The sequence below is a fragment of the Globicephala melas genome, chromosome 5, assembly GCF_963455315.2.
Source record: "Globicephala melas chromosome 5, mGloMel1.2, whole genome shotgun sequence".
Classification (NCBI taxonomy): Eukaryota; Metazoa; Chordata; class Mammalia; order Artiodactyla; family Delphinidae; genus Globicephala; species Globicephala melas.
This window is the reverse complement of record NC_083318.1, coordinates 104,884,026-104,902,197: the sequence shown is the minus strand read 5'-3', so window position 1 is coordinate 104,902,197 and position 18,172 is coordinate 104,884,026. Positions and strand designations below refer to the sequence as shown.

General features: G+C 39.0%; 1 long non-coding RNA gene and 1 pseudogene across 1 annotated transcript in view; both read right to left on the bottom strand.

The window, feature by feature from the left end:
- Nucleotides 1-313: 313 nt before the first annotated feature.
- LOC132597321 (uncharacterized) overlaps nucleotides 314-18,172 on the bottom strand; it is a 137,051-nt gene continuing 119,192 nt past the window's right edge. Inside the window, exons 2-3 of the long non-coding RNA XR_009563863.1 lie at nucleotides 934-1,079; nucleotides 314-442 (exon numbers count right to left, since the gene is read on the bottom strand). This is a non-coding gene — a long non-coding RNA (uncharacterized lncRNA). The remainder of the gene's footprint in view (nucleotides 443-933; nucleotides 1,080-18,172) is intronic.
- LOC115847321 (interferon-inducible double-stranded RNA-dependent protein kinase activator A pseudogene) lies at nucleotides 15,911-16,831 on the bottom strand (annotated as a pseudogene).

The window sequence follows — 18,172 nt, the reverse complement described above, 5'->3', positions numbered from 1 at the left end:
CAACTTTCACATAATGGGTGCTTCTTTCAACTTCCCACTGGCCATCTATCAGGTCAACCTTCTCACCAATTCACTTCTTCACTATTTTGTCTGGTTATCTGTGAAAGCAACATAAGTAAGTGTGACCATCCCACACTTCACAGTTAAGAAAAATGAGGCCCTGACAAGACAGTTAAATTACTAGACAAGCATTAGTATACTGTAGGTAGCGGTGACTCTCTGTAGTCATCAAAGTAACATTGATGTTTAAAACAGAAACTGTCAGATAACATTTTGTGAGTGTATTTTACCAAGAATTTAGCTGAACACTTGCCTGATTCTCCACTGGTCCCTTCGCCATCCCCAAGATCCCAGGCCAGAGCATGATAACACCCAAGGGCACACTCGCTGGCTCCATCAGGTCTCCTCTCCCAGAACTCAAGCATCCAGCCATCCGCAGGTCCTGGTGATTGAGAATAAGCATCTTCCTTAGAGTTGCTTGACAGATACATCTTCCGCATTATTGCATCCTCAACGCGAGGACTTCCTTTTTTTAATCTCCACTTCTCTCTTTTCCATTAAATACAACTTACAGTAAAGTCAGAAATAAACCCTGGTATTTCACTTAGAGATCTCTCAAATAGATGGAGACTGTCAGTGCCCTGCTTTGCAAAATGTTTAACCATGCTTATATTGCTCTGCTTTAAGTATTCAACTTTGTATTTCCTTAGATAAAATGATAAAAGACATCCAACAACATTTTCCAGAAATGAATCAATCTTAGATATTCTATCTCACAGTGTCCTACAATGTTTGTGTATAACCTGGGCAATTTTTAGGATCCATGATAAAATTTGGATTCCTAGGTAAGAATACTTTGATTAGTTTTCCATTGTTGCATAACAAATTATCACAAAATTATCAGCTTAAAACAAGACAAATTTATTAACTCACAGTTTCCAAGGGTCAGGAATCCAGCACATTTTTTCTGGGTCCTCTGCTTACAGTCTCACAAAGCTGCACAGTGCCAGCCATGGCCATGATTTCATCTGAGGCTTAGGCTAGGCTTAGGCTTAGAAGTCTTCTTCTAGGCTTCTTGGCTGTTGGCAGAATTCAGCTTCTTGTGGTTATAGGTCTGAGATACATCTTTCTTCCTGGCTCCCACTTGAGGCCCATTCTCAGCTCCTTGAGGCTACCCATGGTTTTCTGTCATGTGCCCCTCTCTACAATGTGACAGGTTGCTCCTTCAAGGCCAGTAGGGCAGCACCTCTCTTGCTTTTAATCACTCTTTCTAATTTGCTAAGACAAAGTCTTATATAACAATATAATCATCATAGTGACTAGTCCGTCATATTCACAGGTCCCACCAACAATCAAGAAGAGTTGATTGTACAAGGAATGTTGTACACCAGTGGGTGTAGGGGTGGAGGGTGTCTTAGAATTCTGCCTACCAAAATGGTTCAGACAGGAGTTCTCTCCAGAAGAGACATTAGTCATCCATTTTTTCTAAAATTATCACAGAGAACAATTAATGGGTTAGGCAAATCACAAACTCAGCAATTGCTATTGTCAGTGGGCATTTTCCCAACACTGTGGCCTTAGCACAATGCTCAGTTGGCTGTGAGACACCTATAGATATTGTTGTTCACAAATCTAACACCATTTTGGAAACCAATAAGAGAAAGAAAATTCAATAACTTAGGAATGGGCACTAAGTATTTTCATTTTATATCTTTTGAGCATGGGGGAATTCTTTGTGCTGGTAATTCTAGCTAAGCTTTGGGGAGAAAATTCAGAAGACAAACCTCCAGTCTAGTACTATAAAGGCTGTTTGGGGCATGAATTATCAATCACCCACCATAAAACCTTCCCCACTAAAATTTTTGGTTTAGCCTGAATTATGATGCTTGAAAGAAAGCAAAATATAAATTCTCTTTCATTAGTATTCTAAAAGTGCAGGGTAGCAAAGCTCACAACTACTCAGTCTATGAGTGCATGCACTGACAAAGATTAATAAAAATGTGCCAGGGAAAAGTGTCCAACTTGCAATGCTAAAAGCTAACATCACATTAAGTAAAATGTAGCTTTTTTCTTGTTTTTTTTTCAATTATTGGATAAAACTTTCCACAAATCCAACTTGATTAAAAGACATTTCTTTCCACAGTTTGTGTGTTTCAAACTTTAAATATGTGTGATTTGCATAGCTGATGTCATCTCCCTAGGTTGTGTCGTTGTACACTGTCATTTGGTGATTAGCATTCCCCAGGATTCTGACACTAATTCTCTTTCTGCCAACTGCCAATCCATGCCTACCACTACATGCACAGGAACATGGTAGGAAGGGGCTGATTTAGCAGAAATCCACCAAGTACCACCAAAAAATAACTCAATACATCTATTCAATAAATACTAGAGCAGTAGCTTCATCTTTGAAAATGAAGGCATCGCATTCATATTTGAACCTTAAATCAAATGCTGCAGGTTACTTTTCATTAGCAATTTTTAGTTTGTGCAAGTTGTGCCAATTCAGTTAAAACCAAAAATTCTGGCAGTTTTTCTCCCCCTTTGCTTAGGCTTTGGAGGCTCTTTCTGTGCCATGGGATCTATCACTGTCAACATTTCATTTTGCTGTCAAGGTCTGTGGGAACTCATGGGCCAGAGACGATGCTGATACAAGAAGAGGTTGGCTTGCTGGCATTGTCCTTGGCTTTTCAGTAACTTCTCTACAGTCTCCAGCCTTCTCTAGCAGCATCCAAGTATATCCAGGCCTTCTGAAGACATATGCAGCTGGTCTCACTTCTCTTGCTCTATTCTCAGTGTTCTTTAATGTCCATGGATTTTTGGGTGGTGCCAGATCCAAAAAATGCCTTTAGATTTCTCTTATTAAGTATTTGGTTATATGCTAATTCTGAGTATATGTCTTTTATTTCATACCTAAACAAATCACAGATGCTCAATCTTTGTCTTTAAGAATGCGTGATCCACATCCAATTTCTTGGTTTTTTAGTGTGTGAGTTGTGGGGGGGGGGATTAGAGTGAGCAGCTTGCAGTATGTTTTGATTTTTGGCCATGAGGTATGTGGGATTTTAGCTCCCCGACCAGGGATCAAACACACACTCTCTGCATGAGCTCCATAGGGATAAGTCAGAGGACATAGAAAATAATATAAGCATATTTTATGTACATGAGAATATTCTGGGGAATTCCCTGGTGGTCCAGCGGTTAGGACTCAGAGCTTTCACTTCTGTGGGCCTGGGTTCAATTCCTGTTAGGGGAACTAAGATCTCACAAGCTGAATGGCATGGCCAGGAAAAAAAAAGAATATTCTATAAGGACATAAAACAGTTGTTGCCTTTGGAGAAGACCAGAGAATTTAAGAGCTTATTTATTACACATACTCTCACTTTATTTGAATGTGTTCTGTTCATTCATTTTAAAAATATTTGCACAGAAGATGGCAGAGTAGAAGGACATGTGCTCACTCCCTCTTGAGAGAGCACCATAATCACAACTAACTGCTGAACAATCATTGACAGGAAGACTCTGGAACTCACCAAAACAGATACCCCACATCCAAAGACAAAGGAGAAGCCACAGCTAGATTATAGGAGGGCCACAATCACAATAAAATCAAATGCCATAACTGCTGGGTGGGTGACTCACAAACTGGAGAACACTTATACAACAGAAGTCCACCCACTGGAGTGAAGGTTCTGAGCCCCACATAAGGCTTTCCAATCTGGGGGTCCAGCAACAGGAGGCAGAATTCCTAGAGAATCAGACTTTGAAGCCTAGTGGAATTGATTACAGGACTTTGATAAGACTGGGGGAAACAGAGACTCCACCCTTGGAAGGCACACACAAAGTAGTGTGTGCATCGGGACCCAGGGGAAGGAGCATTGACCCCATAGGAGACAGAACCAGACCTACCTGCTAGTGTTGGAGGGCCTCCTGCAGAGGTGGGGAGTGGCTGTGGCTAACCATGGGGACAAGGACACTGGCAGCAGAAGTTCTAGGAAGTACTCCTTGGTGTGAGTCCTCCCAGAGTCCGCCATTAGCCCCACCAAAGAGCCAGGTAGGCTCTAGTGTTGGATTGCCTCAGGCCAAGCAACCAGCAGGGAGGGAACCCAGCCCCACCCATCAGCAGACTAATGGATTAAAGTTATACTGAGCTCTGCCCACAAGAGCAACACCCAGCTCTACCCACCACCAATCCCTCCCATCAGGAAACTTGCACAAGCCTCTTAAATAACCTCGTCCAGCAAAGGACAGAGAGAAGAATCAAGAAGAACTACAATCCTGCAGTCTGTGGAACAAAACTCTCATTCACAGAAAGATAGACAAGATGAAAAGGCAAAGGGCTATATACTACATGAAAGAACAAGATAAAAACCCAGAAAAACAACTAAATGAATGGAGATAGGAAACCATCCAGAAAAAAAGAATTAAGAATAATGATACTGAAGATGATCCAGGACCTCGGAAAAAGAATGGAGGCAAAGGTTGAGAAGATTCAAGAAATGTTTAACAAAGATCTAGAAGAATTAAAGAACAAACAAATAGAGATGAAAAATACAATAACTGAAATGAAAACTACACTAGAAGGAATCAATAGCAGAATAACTGAGGCAGAAGAACGGATAAGTGACCTGGAAGACAGAATGGTGGAATTCACTGTCATGGAACAGAATAAAGAAAAAAGAATGAAAAGAAATGAAGACAGCTTAAGAGACCTCTGGGACAACATTAAATGCAAGAACATTTACATTATAGGAGGCCCAGAAGGAGAAGAGAGAGAGAAAGAACCCAAGAAAATATCTGAAGAGATTATAGTTGAAAACTTCCCTAACACGGGAGAGGAAATAGCCACCCAAATACAGGAAGTGCAGAAGTCCCATACAGGAGAAACCCAAGAACAAACATGCCGAGATACATAGTAATCAAACTGGTAAAAATTAAAGAAAAAGAAAAATTATTGAAAGCAGCAAGGGAAAAACGACAAATAAGATACAAGTGAACTCTCATAAGATTAACAGCTGATTTCTCAGCAGAAACACTACAAGCCAGAAGGGAGTGGCATGACATATTTAAAGTGATGAAAGGGAAGAACCTATAACCAAGATTACTCTACCCAGCAAAGATCTCATTCAGATTTGATGGAGAAATCAAAAGCTCTACAGACAAGCAAAAGCTAAAAGAATTCAGCACCACCAAACCAACTCTACAACAAATGCTAAAGGAACTTCTCTAGGCAGGAAACACAGGAGAAGGAAAAGACTTACAATAACAAACTCAAAACAATTAAGAAAATGGTAATAGGAACATACATATCGATAATTACCTTAAACATGAATGGATTAAATGCTCCAACCAAAAGACACAGGCTCGCCGAATGGATACAAGAATAAGACCCATATATATGCTGTCTATAAGAGACCCACTTCAGACCTAGGGACACGTACAGACTGAAAGTGAGGGGATGGAAAAAGATATTCCATGCAAATGGAAATCAAAAGAAAGCTGCAGTAGCAATACTCATATCAGATAAAGTAGACTTTAAAATAAAGGCTGTTACAAGAGACAAGGAAGGACACCACATAATGATCAAGCGATCAATCCAAGAAGAGGATAAAACAATTATAAATATGTATGCACCCAACATAGGAGCACCTCAATAGAAAAGGCAACTGCTAACAGCTATAAAATAGGAAATTGATAGTAATACAAGAATAGTGGAGGACTTTAACACCTCACTTATACCAATGGACAGATCATCCAGACAGAAAATTAATAGAAAACACAAGCTTTAAATGACACAATAGACCAGATAGATTTAATTGATATTTATAGGACATTCCATCCCCAAACAGCAGACTACACTTTCTTCTCAAGGACACATGGAACATTCTCTAGGATAGATCATATCTTGGTTCACAAATCAAGCCTCAGTAAATTTAAGAAAACCGAAAATATATCAGGCATCTTTTCTGACCACAACACTATGAGATTAGAAATCAATTACAGGAAAAAATAACGTAAAAAACACAAACATTTGGAGGCTAAACAACTTGTTACTAAATAACCTAGAAATCACTGAGGAAATCAAAGAGGAAGTCAAAAAATACCTAGAGAAAAATTACAATGAAAACACGACCAACCAAAATCTATGAGACACAACAAAAGCAGTTCTAAGAGGGAAGTTTATAGCAATACAAGCCTACCGCAAGAAACAAGTAAAATCTCAAATAAACAATCTAACCTTACACCTAAAGGAACTAGAGAAAGAAGAAAAAACAAAACCCAAAGTTAGCAGAAAGAAAGAAATCATAAAGATCAGAGCAGAAATAAATGAAATAGAAACAAAGAAAGCAATAGCAAAGATCAATAAAACTAAAAGGTGGTTCCTTGAAAAAATAAACAAAATTGATAAACCATTAGTCAGACTTATCAACAAAAAGAGGGAGAGGACTCAAATCAATAAAATTAGAAATGAAAAGGGAGAAGTTACAACGGACACTGCAGAAACACAAAGCATTCTAAGAGACTACTACAAGCAACTCTATGGCAATAAAATGGACAACCTGGAAGAAATGGACAAATCCTTAGAAAGGTATAACATTCCAAGACTGAACCAGGTAGAAATAGAAAATATGAACAGACCAATGACAAGTAATGAAATTGAAACTGTGATTAAAAATCTTCCAACAAACAAAAATCCAGGACTAGATGGCTTCACAGTTGAATTCTATCAAACATTTAGAGAAGAGCTGACACCCATCCTTAAACTCTTCCAAAAACTTGCAGAAGAAGGAACATTCTGAAAAGCATTCTGAGGCCACCATCATCCTGATACCAAAACCAGACAAAGATACTACAAAAAAAGAAAATTACAGACCAATATCACTGATGAATATAGATGCAAAAATCCTCAACAAAATACTAGCAAACAGAATTCAACAACACATTAAAAGATCATACACCATGATCAAGTGGGATTTATCCCAAGGATGCAAGGATTCTTCAATATAAGCAAATCAATCAATGTGATACACCATATTAACAAATTGAAGAATAAAAACCATATGATCATCTCAATAGATACAGAAAAACCTTTTGAGAAAATTCAACACCCATGAATGGTGAAAACTCTCCAGAAAGTGGGCATAGAGGGAAGCTACCTCAATATAATAAAGGTCATATGTGACAAACCTCCAGCCAACATCATTCTAAATGGAGAAAAAATGAAAGCATTTCCTCTAAGATCAGGAACAAGACAAAGATGTCCTCTATTGCTACTATTATTCAACATAGTTTTGGAAGTCCTAGCCACAACAATCAGAGAAGAAAAATAAATAAAAGGAATACAAATTGGAAAAGAGGTAAAACTGTCACTCTTTGCAGATGACATGGTACTATACATAAAGAATCCTAAAGATGCTACCAGAAAACTACTACAGCCAATCAGTGAATTTAGTAAGGTTGCAGGATACAAAATTAAGGCACAGAAATCTCTGGCATTCTTACACACTCATGATGAAAAATCTGAAAGAGAAATTAAAGAAACACTCACATTTGCCATTGCAACAAAAAGAATAAAATGCCTAGGAATAAACCTACCTAGAGAGACAAAAGACCTGTATGCAGAAAACTATAAGACACTGATGAAGGAAATTAAAGATGATACCAACAGATAGAGAGATATACCATGTTCTTGGATTGGTAGAATCAATATTGTGAAAATGACTATAGTACCCAAAGCAATCCGCAGATTCAATGTAATCCCTATCAAATTACCAGGCATTTTTTACAGAACTAAAACAAAAAATCTTAGAATTTGTATGGAGACACAAAAGACCCCAAATAGCCAAAGCAGTCTTGAGGGAATAAAATAGAGCTGGAGGAATCAGACTCCCTGACTTCAGACTATACTACAAAGCTACAGTAATCAAGACAATGTAGTACTGGCACAAAAACAGAAATATAGATCCATGGAAAAGGATAGAAAGCCCAGAGATAAACCCAGGCACTTATGGTCAGCTAATCTATGAACAAGGAGGCAAGGATATACAATGGAGAAAAGACAGCCTCTTCAAAAAGTGGTGCTGGGAAAACTGGACAGCTACATGTAAAAGAATGAAATTAGAACACTCCTTAACACCATACACAAAAATCAACTCAAAATGGATTTTTTACCTAAATGTAAGACTGGACACTATAAAACTCTTAGAGTAAAACATAGGAAGAACACTCTCTGACATAAATAACAGCAAGATCTTTTTTGATCCACCTCCTAGAGTAATGGAAGTAAAAACAAAAATAAACAAATGGGACCTAATGAAACTTAAAAGCTTTTGCAAAGCAAAGGGAACTACAAACAAGATGAAAAGACAACCCTCAGAACTGGAGAAAATATTTACAAATGAAGCAACAGACAAAAGATTAATCTCCAAAATATATAAACAGCTCATATAGCTCAATATTAAAAAAAAAAAACCCAATCAAAAAATGAGCAGAAGACCTAAAGAGACACTTCTCCAAAGAAGACATACAGATGGCCAAGAAGCACATGAAAAGCTGCTCAACATTACTAATTATTAGAGAAATGCAAATCAAAACTACAATGAGGTATCACCTCACACCAGTTAGAATGGGAACATCAGAAAATCTACAAACAACAAATGCTGGAGAGATTGTGGAGAAAAGGAAACCCTCTGGCACTGTTGATGGGAATGTAAATTGATACAGCCACTATGGAGAACAGTATGGGGGTTCCTTCTAAAACTAAAATTAGAATTACCATATGATCCAGCAATCCCACTACTGGACATATACCCAGAGAAAAGCATAATTCAAAAAGACACATGCACCCCAATGTTCATTCCAGCACTATTTACAATAGCCAGGTCATGGAAACAACCTAAATGCCCATCGACAGATGAATGGCTAAAGAAGATGTGATACTTATATACAATGGAATATTACTCAGCCATAAAAAGGAACGAAATTGGGTCCTTTTCAGAGACATGGAAAGACCTAGAGACTGTCATACAGAGTGAAGTAAGTCAGAAAAAGAAAAACAAATATCATATATTAATGCATATATGTGGAACATAGAAAAATGGTACAGATGAACTGGTTTGCAGGGCAGAAATAGAGACACAGATGTAGAGAACAAATGTATGGGCACCAAGTCAGGAAAGTGGCTGGGGGTGGGTGTTGAATTGGGAGATTGGAATTGACATATATACAATAATATGTATAAGATGGATAACTTGCTGTATAAAAAATTTTTTTCATAAAATTCAAAAAAAAAAGGAAGCACAGACAACTACAGCTCTGGCAGTGTTCAGTTTTTTTGAAAAATAATAAATAAAATTTTAAAAATATTTGCACATTTAATTCTTTCAATTAAAAATTAAAATGAGCCTAAAAAATAATGAATACTCAAAAGGAGCCCTGTGCTGGTTTGATTTAAGCAAAAAATAAATAAGTTTCTTGTGATTCTATGTCAATTAGAAACAAAGTGACAAGCCATCTCCCCTTCTACAGAAAGGCGCATTTCTTCTTCATTCAAATAAAACCTAGCCAAGCACGCTTCTGAGTGCTATAAACATTCTTACAAAATACATCACACGGGGGAGAGTTGAGGAAGAAGATGGAAGTGTAAGACGCAGAGATCACCTTCCTCCCCACAGATACATCAGAATTACATCTACATGGGGAACTGCTCCTATAGAACACCTACTGAATGCTGGCAGAAGACCTCACACTTCCCCAAAGGCAAGAATCTCCCCCATGTACCTGGGTAGAGCAAAAGAAAAAAGTAAAAACAGAGAAAAAAGGTTAGGGATGGGACCTGCACCAGTGGGAGGGAGCTGTGAAGGAGGAAAGGTTTTCACACACTAGGAAGCCCCTTCGTGGCTGAAGACTGTGGGTGGCGGAGGGGGGAAGCTTCGGAACCACGGAGGAGAGCACAGCAACAGGGGTGCGGAGGGCAAAGCGGAGAGATTCCGCACAGAGGATCGGTGCCGACCAGGACTCACCAGCCTGAGAGGCTGGCTGCTCACCCGCCGGGGTGGGCGGGGGCTGGGAACTGAGGCTCGGGCTTCGGAGGTCAGACCCCAGGGAGAAGACATGGGTTGACTGCGTGAACACAGCCTGAAGCGGGCTAGTGCGCCACAGCTAGCCGGGAGGGAGTCCGGGAAAAAGTCTGGAGCTGCCGAAGAGGCAAAAGACTTTTTATTGCCTCTTTGTTTCCTGATGCGCGAGGAGAGGGGATTCAGAGCGCCGCTTAAAGGAGCTCCAGAGACGGGCGTAAGCTGCGGCTATCAGCGCGGACCCCAGAGACGGGCATGAGTTGTTAAGGCTTCTGCTGCCGCCACCAAGAAGCCTGTGTGCAAACAAAGGTCACGATCCACACCTCCCCTCCAGGGAGCCTGTGCAGCCTGCCACTGCCAGGGTCCCGTGATCCAGGGACAACTTCCCCGGGAGAACAAACGGCATGCTTCAGGCTGGTGCAACGTCACGCCAGCCTCTGCCACCACAGGTTTGCCCCTCTCTCCCCCGAGCCTGAGGGAGCCAGAGCCCCTGACTCAGCTGCTCCTGTAACCCCGTCCTGTCTGAGCGAAGGACAGATGCCCTCAGGTGACCTACACACAGAGACAGAGCCAAATCCAAAGCTGAAACCCGTGAGCTGTGCGAACAAAGAAGAGAAAGGGAAATCCCACCCAGCAGCCTCGGGAGCAGCGGATTAAATCTCCACAATCAACTTGATGTACCCTGAATCTGTGGAATACCTGAAAAGGCAATGAATCATCCCAAATTGAGGAGGAGGACTTTGGGAGCAAGTCATATTATTTTTTCCTCTTTTCCTCTTTTTGTGAGTGTGTATGTGTATACTTCTGTGTGAGATTTTGTCTGTATAGCTTTGGTTTCACCACTTGTCCTAGGGTTCTCTCTGTCCGTTTTGGGTTTTTTTTTGTTTTCTTTTTTTTTACTTTTCAAAAAAAAATTTTCTTAATCATTATTTTTTATTTTAATAACCTGATATTATTTTATCTTTTAAAAATTTTATTTTATCCTCTTTCTTTCTATTTTTTCTCCCTTTTATTCTGAGCTGCGTGGATGAGAGGCTCTTGGTGCTCCAGCCAGGAGTCAGTGCTGTGCCTCTGAGGTGGGAGAGCCAACTTCAGGACACTGGTCCACAAGAGACCTCCCAGCTCCATGTAATATGAAACAAAGAAAATATCCCAGAGATCTCCATCTCAACATGAAGACCCAGCTTCACTCAAGGACCAGCAAGCTACAGTGTTGGACACCCTATGCCAAACAACTAGCAAGACAGGAACACAACCCCACCCATTAGCAGAGAGGCTGCCTAAAATCATACTAAGGCCACAGACACCCCAAAACACACCACGAGACGTGGGCTGCCAACCAGAAAGACAAGATCCAGCCTCATCCACCAGAACACAGGCACTACTCCCCTCCACCAGGAAGCCTACAGAACCCACTGAAAGAACCTTAGTCATTGGGGACAAACACCAAAACAATGGGAACTACGAACCTGCAGACTGCAAAAAGGAGACCCCAAACACAGTAAGATAAGCAAAATGAGAAGACAGAAAAACACACAGCAGTTGAAGTAGCAAGGTAAAAACCCACCAGACCAAGCAAATGAAGAGGAAACAGACAGTGTACCTGAAAAAGAACTCCAAATAATGATAGTAAAGATGATTCAAAATCTTGGAAATAGAATTGAGAAAATGCAAGAAACACTTAACAAGGAACTAGAAGAACTAAAGAGGAAACAAGCAACAATGAACAACACAGTAAATGAAATTAAAAATACTCTAGAAGGGATCAATAGCAGAAGAACGGATAAGTGACCTGGAAGATAAAATAGTGGAAATAACTACTGCAAGGCAGAATAAAGAAAAAAGAATGAAAAGAACTGAGGACAGTCTCAGAGACCTCTGGGACAACATTACACCCACCAACATTCGAATTGTAGGGGTTGCAGAAGACAAAGAGAAAAAGAAAGGGACTGAGAAAATATTTGAAGAGATTAGAGTTGAAAACTTCCCTAATCTGGGAAAGGAAATAGTTAATCAACTCCAGGAAGCACAGAGAGTCCCATACAGGATAAATCCAAGGAGAAACATGCCAAGACACATATTAATCAAACTATCAAAAATGAAATACAAAGAAAACATATGAAAAGCATCAAGGGAAAAATAACAAATAACACACGAGGGAATCCCAATAAGGTTAACAGCTGATCTTTGAGCAGAAACTCTGCAAACATAAGGGAGTGGCAGGACATATTAAAAGTAATGAAGGAGAAAAACCTACAACCAAGATTACTCTACCCAGCAAGGATCTCATTCAGATTTGATGGAGAAATTAAAACATTTACTGACAAGCAAAAGCTGAGAGAGTTCAGCACCACCAAACCAGATTTACAACAAATGCTAAAGGAACTTCTCTAGGCAAGAAACACAAGAGAAGGAAAAGACCTACAATAACAAACCCAAAACAATTAAGAAAATGGCAATAGGAACATACATATTGATAATTACCTTAAATGTAAATGGATTAAATGCTCCCACCAAAAGACACAGACTGGATGGATGGATACAAAAACAAGACCCGTATATATGCTGTCTACAAGAGACCCACTTCAGACCTAGGAAAACACACAGACTGAAAGTGAGGGGACGGAAAAATATATTCCATGCAAATGGAAATCAAAAGAAAGCTGGAATAGCAATTCACATATCAGAAAAAATAGACTTTAAAACAAAGACTATTACAAGAGACAAAGAATGACATTACATAATGATCAACAGATCAATTCAAGAAGAAAATATAACAATTGTAAATATTTATGCACCCAACACAGGAGCACCTCAATACATAAGGCAAATACTAACAGCCATAAAAGGGGAAATCGACAATAATACAATCATAGTAGGGGACTTTAACAACCCACTTTCACCAATGGACAGATCATCCAAAATGAAATTAAATAAGGAAATGCAAGCTTTAAATGATAAATTAAACAAGATGGACTGAATAGATATTTATAGGACATTCCATCCAAAAACAACAGAATACACATTTTTCTCAGGTGCTCATGGAACATTCTTCAGGATAGATCATATCTTGGGTCACAAATCAAGCCTCAGTAAATTTAAGAAAATTGAAATTATATCAAATATCTTTTCCAACCGCAACGCTATGAGACTAGATATCAATTACAGGAAAAGATCTGTAAAAAAATATGTAGGCTAAACAACACACTACTTAATAACCAAGAAATCACTGAAGATATCAAAGAGGAAATCAAAAAATACTTAGAAACCAATGACAATGATGACACGACGACCCAAAACCTATGGGATGCAGCAAAAGCAGTTCTAAGAGGGAAATTTATAGCAATAGAATCCTACCTTAAGAAACAGGAAACATCTCAAATAAACTACCTAACCTTGCACCTAAAGCAATTAGAGAAAGATGAATGAAAAAACCTCAAAGTTAGAAGAAGGAAAGAAATCATAAAAATCAGATGAGAAATAAATGAAAAAGAAGTGAAGGAAACGATAGCAAAGACTAATAAAACTAAAAGCTGGTTCTTTGAGAAGATAAACAAAATTGATAAACCATTAGCCAGACACATCAAGCAAAAATGGAAGAAGACTCAAATCAATAGAATTAGAAATGTGTATATGTCCATGACTCTCTCTCGCCCTGTCACAGCTCAAAACGTAGGAAGGTAGATAGCTAGTGGGAAGCAGCCGCATGGCACAGGGATATTGGCTCGGTGCTTTGTGACAGGCTGGAGGGATGGGATAGGGAGGATGGGAGGGAGGGAGATGCAAGAGGGAAGACTTATGGGAACATATGTATATGTATAACTGATTCACTTTGTTATAAAGCAGAAACTAACACACCATTGTAAAGCAATTATACGCCAATAAAGATGTTAAAAAAAAAAGAATTAGAAATGAAAAAGGAGAAGTAACAACTGACACTGCAGAAATACAAAGGATCATGAGAGATTACTACAAGAGATTACTATGCCAATAAAATGGACAACCTGGAAGAAATGGACAAATTCTTAGAAATGTGCAACCTGCCGAGACTGAACCAGGAAGAAATAGAAAATATGAACAGACCAATCACAAGCACTGAAATTGAAACTGTGATTAAAAATCTTCCAACAAACAAAAGCCCAGGACCAGATGGCTTCACAGGCGAATTCTATAAACATTTAGAGAAGAGCTAACACCTATCCTTCTCAAACTCTTCCAAAATATAGCAGAGGTAGGAACACTCCCAAACTCATTCTACAAGGCCACCATCACACTGATACCAAAACCATACAAAGATGCCACAAAAAAAGTAAACTACAGGCCAATATCACTGATGAACATAGATGCAAAATTCCTCAACAAAATACTAGCAAGCAGAATCAAACAAGACATTAAAAGGATCATACATCATGATCATGTGGGGCTTATTCCAGAAATGCAAGGATTCTTCAATATATGCAAATCAATGTGATACACCATATTAACAAACTGAAGGAGAAAAACCATATGATCATCTCAATAGATGCATTGAAAGCTTTTGACAAAATTCAACACCCATTTATGATAAAAACCCTGCAGAAAGTAGGCATAGAGGGAACTTTCCTCAACATAATAAAGGCCACATATGACAGACCCACAGTCAACATCATCCTCGATGGTGAAGAACTGAAACCATTTCCACTAAGATCAGGAAGAAGACAGGGTTGCCCCCTATCACCACCATTATTCAACATAGTCTTGGAAGTTTTAGCCACAGCAATCTGAGAGAAAAGGAAATAAAAGGAATACAAATCAGAAAAGCAGAAGTAAAGCTGTCATTGTTTGCAGATGACATGATACTCTACACAGAAAATCCTAAAGATGCTACCAGAAAACTACTAGAGCTAATCAATGAATTTGGTAAAGTAGCAGGATAAAAATTAATACATAGAAATCTCTGACATTCCTGTACACTAATGATGAAAAATCTGAAAGTGAAATTAAGAAAACTCTCCCATTTACCATTGCTACAAAAAGAATAAAGTATCTAGGAATAAACCTACCTAAGGAGACAAAAGACTTGTATGCAGAAAATTATGACACTGATGAAAGAAATTAAAGATGATACAAATAGATGGAGAGATATACCATGTTCTTGGATTGGAAGAATCAACATTGTGAAAATGACTCTACTACCCAAAGCAATCTGCCGATTCAATCACTGGCATTTTTCGCAGGACTAGAACAAAAAATTTCACAATTTGTATGGAAACACAAAAGACCCCTAATAGCTAAAGCAATCTTTTTTTTTTAATAACAACAGCTCTTTATTACATGGATTCAAATACACAGCATACCAATCATGTTCCCTGAAATTTAACAATCACAGTCAATTAAAACCTGTTAGTGCATTCCTCAACACTAATTCTAAGGGGCTTCCTTCGAAATTCCTTTACAAAGTCTTGTACAAAGAAGAGGTTAAGCACCAGTAAGAAAGACTGTTGTTAGCAGTTTTATTTTATCCTCCTCCTCATCAACAACAACAATCATGCAGTTTTTTCCTTCTATGTGCATGGCATTGTAAAATGAGTGCTACACTCTGCTATGGTACAAAGTTTATAAATACAATATACCAATACAAAGTCGAAGCCATTAAAAACATCTTAATAACAACTACCAGAAGATAATTAAATCTGGAGTGTTGATGGAATCTATGAAGAGATTTAGAACCAACACACAAACTCAAACATTATAGTAAATGTTTTACTTGGAAAGGGGAGAAAGGGGAACTTCTTATGTGCTACTGAAGGGTTTTCTACGTTGTTCCACATTTACTTTCTTTCTGCTATTATCTTTTAATACTGCAGAGCATTGTGAGCTGCATCACTCTGCGCCACTCTGCCACAGGAGATCCCCGAGCCATGACAGACTGTGATGGGACTGGTGGACAATTCAGCGAGACATTGATACTGTCCGTTGGCACTCAGTTCTTCTATATCCAAATGTGTTATATTAAAACCTTGCTCCTTTGCAATTTCACTAAGCAGCTGGATGTAATCTGTATTTGGAATACTGAGGAGGCTTCTTTTCAGTAAGTTGATCTTTTCACAAGGATAATTCCTCAAGGAATGCCAAGTACAACCTAAAGAATGTCCTACCACATTTGTCAAAGAAATGTGGTTCTCTGGAGAGATATTACTGAATTTGGCAAGAAATTTCTCAGCAGCATTTCTCTTGGCTTGTTTCTTTGATGCCCCCTTTCCAGTTTCCATGAATGACTCTAGCCTGCAAATTGTGGTATATTCTCTCTTAGGAGCAGGTCCTCCCTCCTGGGAAAGGGTATATTCAGGAAGTCTCCAGCCATGATGAATAGCCAATTCCTGTAATGAACCAATAGGATTAAGCTGGTTCTTCGGTTGCTTGGAAGGGTCAGGCATTAAGGGATCAGGAACTGCAAAGAAAATACTTGCACTGGCTTTCAAAATGTTTATGGCAGCCTCAGAAGCTCTATGTTTCGCCAGCTTCTTACTTGTACCTTCACCTGTGCAGGTTATGTCACCAACAGTTACTCTGAAGGTGAAAGTGGGCAAGTGTATTTGCACATTGGATCTTTCACATTCATAAACTGGGATATTCTTGGTCTTCATGCCGTATACATGTAATACCTGAATTGGTGTTTTCCCTGGCTTAGCTGTGATCATCTTCCCCAAACTGAAGGTCCCACTGTCCTCACACTTCAGCGGCGGAGCCACGGCACGATGCCTGCTCTGAGACATAGCCAGAAGGGACGGCTTTGTGGCGGGAGGAAGAGCAGTGTGGAGTGACATCTTCACTCCACAGGTCAGTCAGTCCCTGAGAGGAACGATCTAGAGCCGACACCGCCACCTCTTCCCCTCCTCAGACTCCTCTACAGCAATCTTGAGAACGAAAAATGGAGCTGGAGGAATCAGGCTCCCTGATTTCAGACTATACTACAAAGCTACAGTAATCAAGACAGTATGGTACTGGCACAAAAACAGAAATATAGATCAATGGAACAGGATAGAAAGCCCAGAGATAAACCCATGCACATATGGTCACCATATCTTTGATAAAGGAGGCAAGAGTATACAATGGAGAAAAGACAGCCTCTTCAATAAATGGTGCTTGGAAAACTGGACAGGTACATGTAAAAGTATGAAATTAGAACACTCCCTAACACCATACACAAAAATAAACTCAAAATGGATTAAAGACCTAAATGTAAGGCCAGAAACTATCAAACTTTTAGAGGAAAACATAGGCAGAAAACCCTATGACATAAATAACAGCAAGATCCTTTTTGACCCACCTTCTAGAGAAATGGAAATAAAACAAAAATAAACAAATGGGACCTAGTAAAACTTAAAAGCTTTTGTACAGCAAAGGAAACCATAAACAAGACCAAAAGACAACCCTCAGAATGGGAGAAAATATTTGGAAATGAAACAACTGACAAAGGATTAATCTCCAAGATTTACAAGCAGCTCATAAGCTCAATAACAAAAAAACAAACAGCCCAATCCAAAAATGGGCAGAAAACCTAAATAGACATTTCTCCAAAGAAGATATACAGATTGCCAACAAACACATGAAAGAATGCTCAACATCTTTAATCATTAGAGAATTGCAAGTCAAAACTACAATGAGATATCATCTCACACCAGTCAGAATGGCCATCATCAAAAAATCTACAAACAATAAATGCTGGAGAGGGTGTGGAGAAAAGGGAACCCTCTTGCACTGTTGGTGGGAATTTAAATTGATACAGCCACTACGGAGAACAGTATGGAGGTTCCTTAAAAAAACTAAAAATAGGACTACCATATGACCCAGCAATCCCACACTGGGCATATACCCTAAGAAAACCATAATTCAAAGAGTCATGTACCAAAATGTTCATTGCAGCTCTATTTACAATAGCCAGGACATGGAAGCAACCTAAGTGTCCATAATCGGATGAATGGATAAGGAGATGTGGCACATATATACAATGGAATATTACTCATCCATAAAAAGAAACGAAATTGAGCTATTTGTAATGAGGTGGATAGACCTAGAGTCTGTCATACAGAGTGAAGTAAGTCAGAAAGAGAAAG